Below are 9,122 nucleotides of genomic sequence, written 5' to 3' on the forward strand. Positions count from 1 at the left end.
GACTAAGTGATAATTTCGGGTCGCTAGCAAATCGGGTATTCCTGGATTAATCGTCTCGCAGAGGGAGTCGGATACCCATATATAACAAAAAAATATATACTTTAATTTCGTGCTATAAACCTTGAATACCTTTTTAGAGGTAGATATGTCAATTTTATAAACATGTAAGTAGCCACATAAAATACTCTAAATCTTCCTAAACTTTAAAAACAAAACTTGTTTCTATTTCACCAGTAGTGTATGTCAATTTTGTAAAAATAAATAAATTACTTTATTTTCTAATCAAGGGGTGATGGCAGAGTAGTTAAGCCTACCATAAAACAAATTTGGGTCATGGGCTTAAATCCATAGAGCTGAAAAAAATAATTCATGACTCCATGATAATTTCGGGTTGATAGTAAATCGGGTAATCGCCTTGGAATTAATCAGCTCGCAAAGGGAGTCAGATACCCATGTATAACAAAAAAAAGTTACTATATTTTCATGCCGATAAACCTTGCATACCCTTTTAGGGTAGATTTGTCAATTTCGTAAATTTGTAAGTAGCCATATAAACAAAACTTATTCTTATTTTACCTTAAGTTTAAACACATATGCCTCGTCTATTTTATATCGGAATTTTTTTTATAGATTATTTAATTTTATATCCCATTAAAGCTAAACAAAAAGCCTCATCTATATATAGATCATAAATTTTTTAACAAGCAGTCCAAATTATTTAATTTTAGATCATAAATAAATTACTTTATTTTCTAACCAATGAGTGATGGCAGAGTAGCTAAGCCTACCATAAAACAAATTTGGGTCATGGGCTCGAATCTATAGAGCTGAAATAAATAATTCATGACTCCATGATAATTTCGGGTTGATAGTAAATCGGGTAATCGCCCTGAAATTAACCGGCTCACAAAGGGAGTCAGATACCCATGTATAACAAAAAAAAAATTACTATATATTCGTGCTGATAAACCTTGCATACCCTTTTAGGGGTAGATTTGTCAATTCCGTAAATTTGTAAGTAGCCATATAAACAAAACTTGTTCTTATTTTACCTTAAATTAAAACACATATGTCTCGTCTATTTTATATCGGATTTTTTTATAAATTATTTAATTTTATATCCCATTAAAGCTAAACAAAAAGCCTCATCTATATATAGATCATAAATTTTTTAACAAGCAGTCCAAATTATTTAATTTTTTAATTTTAGATCATAAAAATAAAAAGTTATTATTGAGATTTGAAGGGTAGTCCACTTTAAAGTTAAAGATATGTAAATCTACAATGATTTAATATGTGCTAAGCCCGAATGATTTAATATGTGCTAAGCCCACATAATTTGAGCTAAGGGTCTTCAACAGGAGCTAAAGGTGCCTACCCCATCACTCTTCAATATCTTTTATGTCTTCACTTGAATCACAAGTCCACGTTACAAGACTCGGCGATAAGCAAAGTCCAAATATCATTTAAATACTTTCTATCACTTTTGTTTGTAGCCAATATGGGATTAGTGATTTCTTTTGTTTTTCTTTTGAACAATGTTTTAGTTTAGTCTTTGTTGTCACTTCTTTTTCGACTTCGACATATTTCGGTATCTTAAGAGTTTTGTATTATTCTTTTAAAATATGATTGGTATTCGGGATTCAACTTGGTGGATCTGTTTGGATTGGGTAATTGGGTTGACATGAAACGCTAGTGGTTGAAAATATTTTCTATAGATAACTATTGTTTCAAATATGGCAATCTTTACCAATATTTGTCCAAAAGTAATATTCTGAAGATAATTACCAAGTCATTATGATTACAAATTTTTTATATTTCTATGATGTTCTATGAATTAAATTCACAAATTACGGAACATTGACCCATTAGATAGATGTTAGATATAAGGTGAATCGGCTCATTTGGTAAGTAGACGGGTCTTAAACTCTCAACGTTGTTTTAAAGTTATGCAACTGTAATGGAAGGATTTCATCTCCTCTTGAAATCAAAGGTAGATGTGGGGTTGATTCGAGGGGTTAGAGTGGGAAGTTCAGCGTTAAATATTTCCCACCTTATTTATGCGGATGATGCAATTATTCTCTCGGAATGGAACCGGACGACTTTGTTGAATACTATATCAACATTTACTGAATTTTTTAACTTATCGGGTCTTAAAATTAATGTGGCTAAATCACACCTTTATGGCATCGGGGTGGTTGATTCCGAAGTTGATGTGTTCGTCCATGATATGGGGTGCTCGAAAGGTACATTTCCTTTTACTTATTTAGGACTACCTATTGGCGTTAATATGAATTCGATTGTTAATTGGAAAACTTTAGTTGATCGGTTTGTCAAAAAGTTGTCCGATTGGAATGCTAAACTCTTATCGATTGGTGGTAGATTAACACTTATAAAATCAGTTTTTGGGAGTATAGGGGTGTATTATCTATCATTGTTTAAATGCCCGGAAACTGTTTTAGATTAGTTGGAAAGTTTAAGAGCCGGATTCTTTTGGGGTAGTACCGAGAATGATAAGAAAATTCATTGGATCGCATGGGACCAAGTTCTAGCTTCGTTTGATAAAGGGGGTTTGAATATTGATAGTCTTCGGTCTTATAATTATGGGCTTTTATTTAAAGGGTTGTGGCGTTTTTTAAACTACCCGAACTCTATGTGGGTGATGGTGTTGAAAGCGCTTTATGGTTCGAAGGCGGGTTTTGTGACGACCCGGAAATTTCTGACCAAATTTAAATTTAAAATTTATATGATTTTGACCGACGATTCACGAACAAATATTTGTAACTTGACATGAATAAAAATATATATAAATATATGTATTTTATAATGTGATAAAATATAATAATAACTTAGTCATAAAACGTTTAGATTTAAAATAATATTATTTTATATATATTAGGACGATGATTTTAAGAAGCAAATGACCATAACACTAAATTAATAAGTTACATTTCAATTAGTATAATTATTGGTGTTATAAGTCTAAATATTGATAAAGGTACGTGTCGCGAAACGTAAAGTACAAGTTTTCTAAGCGTACGAAAGGGCGTTCGAAAAACCGGAACCGGTACTTAAGTCGAGGGTCAACGTACTACACATCGGTGTAAAAATTACAAATCAACTATGCACGAGAATATAATATAATATTTAATTAATTCTAAAGATTAAATATATTAAATAATATATATATATATATATATATATATATATATATATATATATATATATATATATATATATATATATATATATATATATATATATCATATATGTATCAAAAGTGTCGGCAGAATAAGATCAAAAGAAGATGGGCTGTAAAGTTCTCCCATGCAATCGCATGGGAAATGCATGGAGAAGCCATGCGATCGCATGGCCAACAAAGTCAGGAAATGTGCTATAAAAATCGATCGATTTCAGTTCACTTCTTTCACAAATTCAATCTCTCTCAATCTCTGCTCTATCTACATACATATTAATATATTATTATTATTATTATTATTATTATTATTATTATTATTATTATTATTATTATTATTATTATTATTATTATTATTATTATTATGAGCATTTTTAGTACTATACATAAAATACTACGACGAGGTTATGTTCAAATGATTTCAAAATGGTTTTTCGAGCGGGATAGAGCTAAGGAAATTATGGGTTATAGCTATGGAGGTTATGGGTATGGTTCAGAAGTATGGCTCGTAAGTCAAACTAGTGTTTGGCATATCCGTCGCGTATACGTACTTTCCTGCAATATTGAATCACAATATTGATACGTGAGCATTCATATCTTATCTTTTATATATTTAGTAGTGTATCTATGTCTAGTGCTCGAGTATATATGTTTATGCATGTTTGTATGCTTTAATTTTGTCGTTAGATAGTTTATGATGAAACACGAATTTGGTACATATGTTATTGATAAAATGTATATGATATGCATGTCGTTGGAAAGCTGTCGAAAAATCAATAACTTTTCATTTAGAAATCAAATGGTTTCGATGAACAAATTAGAAGTTATGATCAACTGAATTATGATTAACATTAATTGAAATTGTGTTTAAAACTGTAAATTAATATTTAAACAACTTGTCTATGAGATTGATAAAGTGGATTTTTAGATATTACTAATCGAGTAAATGAATTTCTATATAAGGTATGTTTTGTTTTGTTGACCAATTGTCAAGTTGACTGTCTTATCATGTTTTAAAGCTTTATAAATACTATAATCTGGTTTTGTAAGTATTGGGAAACGATATGAAATGTTAAAATATATATTCAATTTCCATGATCATTCAAATACAATATAACTCTTGAAATAAATAATGTTTTGAGTTTGATAAACTATAAATTCGTTCAACTATCAAGACTTATACTATGTTAATATAATAAACATATATAGATTTAAAGATCATATTGGGTCAGGTTGACTTTTGAGATGACTTTTGTTAACTTTTGCATGTCGGTCTCGAGCATTGGGATTGTGATACACTATGACCTGACCTAGTTTGATAGACATTTATTGACCAACATATGTTCTATAGGTTGAGATCTACGGTTATTTGGTATTCCGAGTTTCGATCATATTTCAGTGAACGACTTTATGTACTGCTAAGGTGAGTTTCATATGCTCCCTTTTTAATTGCTTTTGCAATCTATATTTTTGGGCTGAGAATACATGCACTTTATTTTAAACACAATGGATACAAGTACATACTTAATTCTACACCGAGTTTGAACCGAAAATTCCTTAGCTTTGGTAACTAGTAACTGCCAGTTATAAGAACTGGTGGGCGCGAGTAGTTATATATGGATCCATAGGGCTTGACATCCCCATCTGTTTCAGGTATAGAAACCCTAGCCTGAACTATAAAACAGACGTATGCTATTTGAGTTTAGCACACGTTGGATTGCGTGTATTGTACATGTTGGTTGCATGTGTGTTAAAACAGGGGTACTTATTATATATATATTAAAGTTTAGTTACCAGGGTGCTCAATCTTGTAGAATATTTTGATAAACGTTTCTGGATGAAACAACTGAAATCTTGTGATCCACCTTTATATACAGATTATGCGAAACACTAAAACTATGAACTCACCAACCTTTGTGTTGACACTTGTTAGCATGTTTATTCTCAGGTTCCTAGAAGTCTTTCGCTGTTTGCTTATATGTTAGACAAGCTTTGTGCATGGAGTCATACATGCTTTATTGAAGAAAACGTTGCATTCACAAAACCATCATCATGTATCTATTTTGATTGCATTATCAACGGATGTAGTATTGTAAACTATTATTTACGGTGATTGTCTATATGTAGAAATCATCAGATGTCGAAAACCTTGGATTTAAATATTCATTTATGGTATACCTTTTCAAAAGAATGCAATGTTTATAAAACGTATCATTTAGAGGTCAAATACCTCGCAATGAAATCGATGAATGATGTATTCGTCCAAATGGATTTGGAGCGATCGCCACAGTTGGTTTCAGAGCTTGAGGTCATAGGGAACCAGAATTTGCATTAGTGTGTTTAACTGGTAATTGTTAGGATGCATTAGTGAGTCTGGACTATGACCGTATCTGTTTTTACCGAGTTTTGCTTATCATTTTTTGTCAGAAATTACATGCTTATCATTCTTAAGTCTAGACACGTTTTCCTGCATTTATTGCTTAGATAGTGTATCGACAAAATTCATATCTTGGAATATCTATTACAGTAAACTTTGCCTGACATCTTCCAAAGATTCCTCCGTGATTTATGGAATTTTAGTATTATATATACATATGTAAATCATGTATTGAAGAATACCAATCTAAATCCTACAATCTATTTCATATCAAAAACCATTTCCCTGATTACACAAGATGGATCCCGTATCTAGTTCAAATTCCTTAAACTCCGACAGCTATTCCGATATGGAGTTTCACTCAAGCTCCGAAAGCAGCATAACCGGAATGAATCAGCCAATTAGCCATCATCTATTCTGGATGAATTGGGGATGGATTCGTAGTCTACTTAATCATTGGAGACAAGAAGAAGGTGATCTCTTCCATCCACCACATTTCCCTCTTGGCAAAGAACCTGAAGCACTTACCGGCGAACCTGTTCGAGACACCATATTCTCTCTCATTTCCAGAGTATCTCGTCACGATAATATACTATCTCAAATTCTGAATCTTATTCATCCGCTCGTCCGAACCAACAATCATCCCAGTGTAATAGAAGAAGTCAACGAGCTTCGCGCTCGGGTAGTGACTTTAGAGAATATGGTGCAAAGGTTACAAGCACCAGCAGCATCACCGGCATCAACGGTACCATTACCACCACCAACCATAACCGCGTCGTAAATCTCAACTTTACAATCCGTCCCACGAACACCAGTGTCATACGCCCTGTAGATACCAAGGAATACCAACAACAACAAACGATGAAGTATTGATTCATAACTTCATCAAAGAAATATTCTGCAGAGAATATGTAGTTTCTAAAAGTTTTAGAGATTACTTATTCTAGTTCTAATTGTAAACCAAATGATTGAGCGAATAGAAATGATGAAATAAAACCCTGATCGGAATAGTGCAAGATTTACAAACTAGATCTGTTTTACCAGCAGCATCAACAGTACCGTCAGCATCACCAGCACCGTCAGTACTGTCAGTATCATCAGCATCAGCAGCATATACAACATCACAAGCTCTGTCAGATCCATCATCACCGCAAACATCATCACTAATCAACAACGCGTATATCGTATCAATGAGTTATGAAGTATTAACTCATTCCCTCTGAAGAAATTATATGTATATTTTATATATATATGAATTTTGAAATCAAAATAAATCTTTTCGTACTAAGCTATTACGTGTGAATCTTAACTAGTAGGTACTACTCGGTTAATTCATATTACTAATATGCTATGATGTACATCCTTCGTTAACGACTTAACCATCGTTAACTACAATCTCTGTTTCAACTCAATGAATTCCATTTCATAATAAACTTAGTGTATTAATCAACTACATGTTTGATTTTACACTTTTATCTTCGATGTACTCGAAACTTTCTAGAAAACATCATTTATCTTATGAAGTTCATAAGAATTCCACGAGCACTAATATCATTCACCGAGGAAATATCAATAAAAATGAATAACGAAGTACTGATTCATAATTTCATTTACGTTGAAGAGATAATCCACGAAGATTACGAAATTTCTAAAGTTTTAGAGATTATTCATTTCTAGTTCCAGCTGAAAATCAAATGAGCTTAATATGATATTAACTCATTAAAACTGTATTACATTTGAAGAAAATATACATACTAATATTTTCATAAAAATTGTAATAAAATTCTCTTGTACAAAATATTATTTGTGAAACTTTTAACGGGTAGGTAATACCCAAAAGATAAATAAATTCACAAATAAATATGTTACATTCTTCGATTCTGATTCAACAAATCATCAACTATACTCACTACTTTCACAACGATATACATTTTTCTTAGAAATCAAAACAACCATTTGCATTCAAATTTGATTACATATTCTGATTTTGAAAAATCAGAATCCAAGCCAAGATTTAACAGAAAACATCACTCTTAGATTCTTACATCTTTCAAAGCTATACTTTGACTTCAAAACTGTGCTAGAACATCACTTCTACTCATAAACCCAGAAAAAAAAATATTTGTATCATTCAAAATTCTAGAACATCATATATATCTTGACAATTACAATCTTCATGTAAACCCTTCAAACTTTTGAAAACACCTCGGATTGATAACCGACGATTCGGTTATGATAACTTTGAATGCTGATGAAGCAGCAAAAACTGTAAACGACCTTATCAGCCAAAAGTTTGATGATAAAGAATAGTGTGTTGGCAAAGCTCAGAAAAAGAGAAGGTTTGGAACTGGAAAACGGATTGAGCAAACCATGAAGGAGGCTGTGGACAAATCACAAAGACTAAACCTGCCTTCAAAGAATCCAAATGATTCAGTATCTGCTGAAGTCATTAACAAATACCTTACTCCTGACTCAAAACCTTTACGGACAAATCTTCTTTATCATCTTTCGATATTAGAAATTCTAAGATATCATCGTATCTTTCATTATAAATATCCTCGATATTTCTGGAGATATCCTCATAACTATTCTGAAATCATTTATTATCCGTATTACATCATAAAGGAAACTATTTAGTTTCTATATTCTGTAAACCTTCGAGTTCAAATTATGAATGTTTTTGAAGAAGTGCTAGGAATTGAAGCATTAGTTAGTATAATATAACGACACTTGATCAACGTGGTTATATTACAGTAAGTCATGCTGAGTTTCTAAATGGAACGTGATGATTCACAGATCATAACATCATCATGTGCCATGTTACACGACTCTTGTATTCTACTTAAACTTTAAACATATCAAGAAAATACTTTTCTTGATGATTCGGCCTTTTTCGAGGTATTCTGGTAATTTGACAAATCAAGACCGTGCCATTACAATTTCTTCTTAGAACATTAACTATGTTCATTCCGAAATTTATATCTACGAATTATGGACCATTACATGCGGTGTTTAATGGATAGAAGAGAAAACAGAGCATGAAGCTCCGAAATAGAAATGGGGGTATAAATTGCAGCAAATAGGAGAAAGCATTAACTGTGGATGTCGATGATTATAGAAAGACGGAAGCAGGGACTCTGAAAAATAAGGAAAGATATAAAGCCCGACGACAACACATAAATTACAAACCGTGTATATCAATAAGTATTGCAACGAAAAGACACAGGAGAACTAAAAACACTATAAAGCCAAGATTATAGTAAAACTGAATAGATTCCTCCGGCGGCATATGAAAAAGAAGAATGATAGATATGAAAGTTAGGAATATATCAAGAACCAGAACTGGATGGAGCATATTGACAAATATTTTAAAGTATGAATTGAGGGAGGAAGAATAGAAGGTGAGCTTTGAAAATAAATAAACGAAGAGAGTGGATTTATAGCAAAAAATCTGACAGAGCAATAGTGACAGGTTATCGCATTTAATCAAAGAAGATCCTAATTTCCTTAATTATCGAAAAATCAAATCTTATTACGAAGATTTTCTCT

The sequence above is a fragment of the Rutidosis leptorrhynchoides genome, chromosome 2 (assembly GCF_046630445.1).
Source record: "Rutidosis leptorrhynchoides isolate AG116_Rl617_1_P2 chromosome 2, CSIRO_AGI_Rlap_v1, whole genome shotgun sequence".
Lineage (NCBI taxonomy): Eukaryota > Viridiplantae > Streptophyta > Magnoliopsida > Asterales > Asteraceae > Rutidosis > Rutidosis leptorrhynchoides.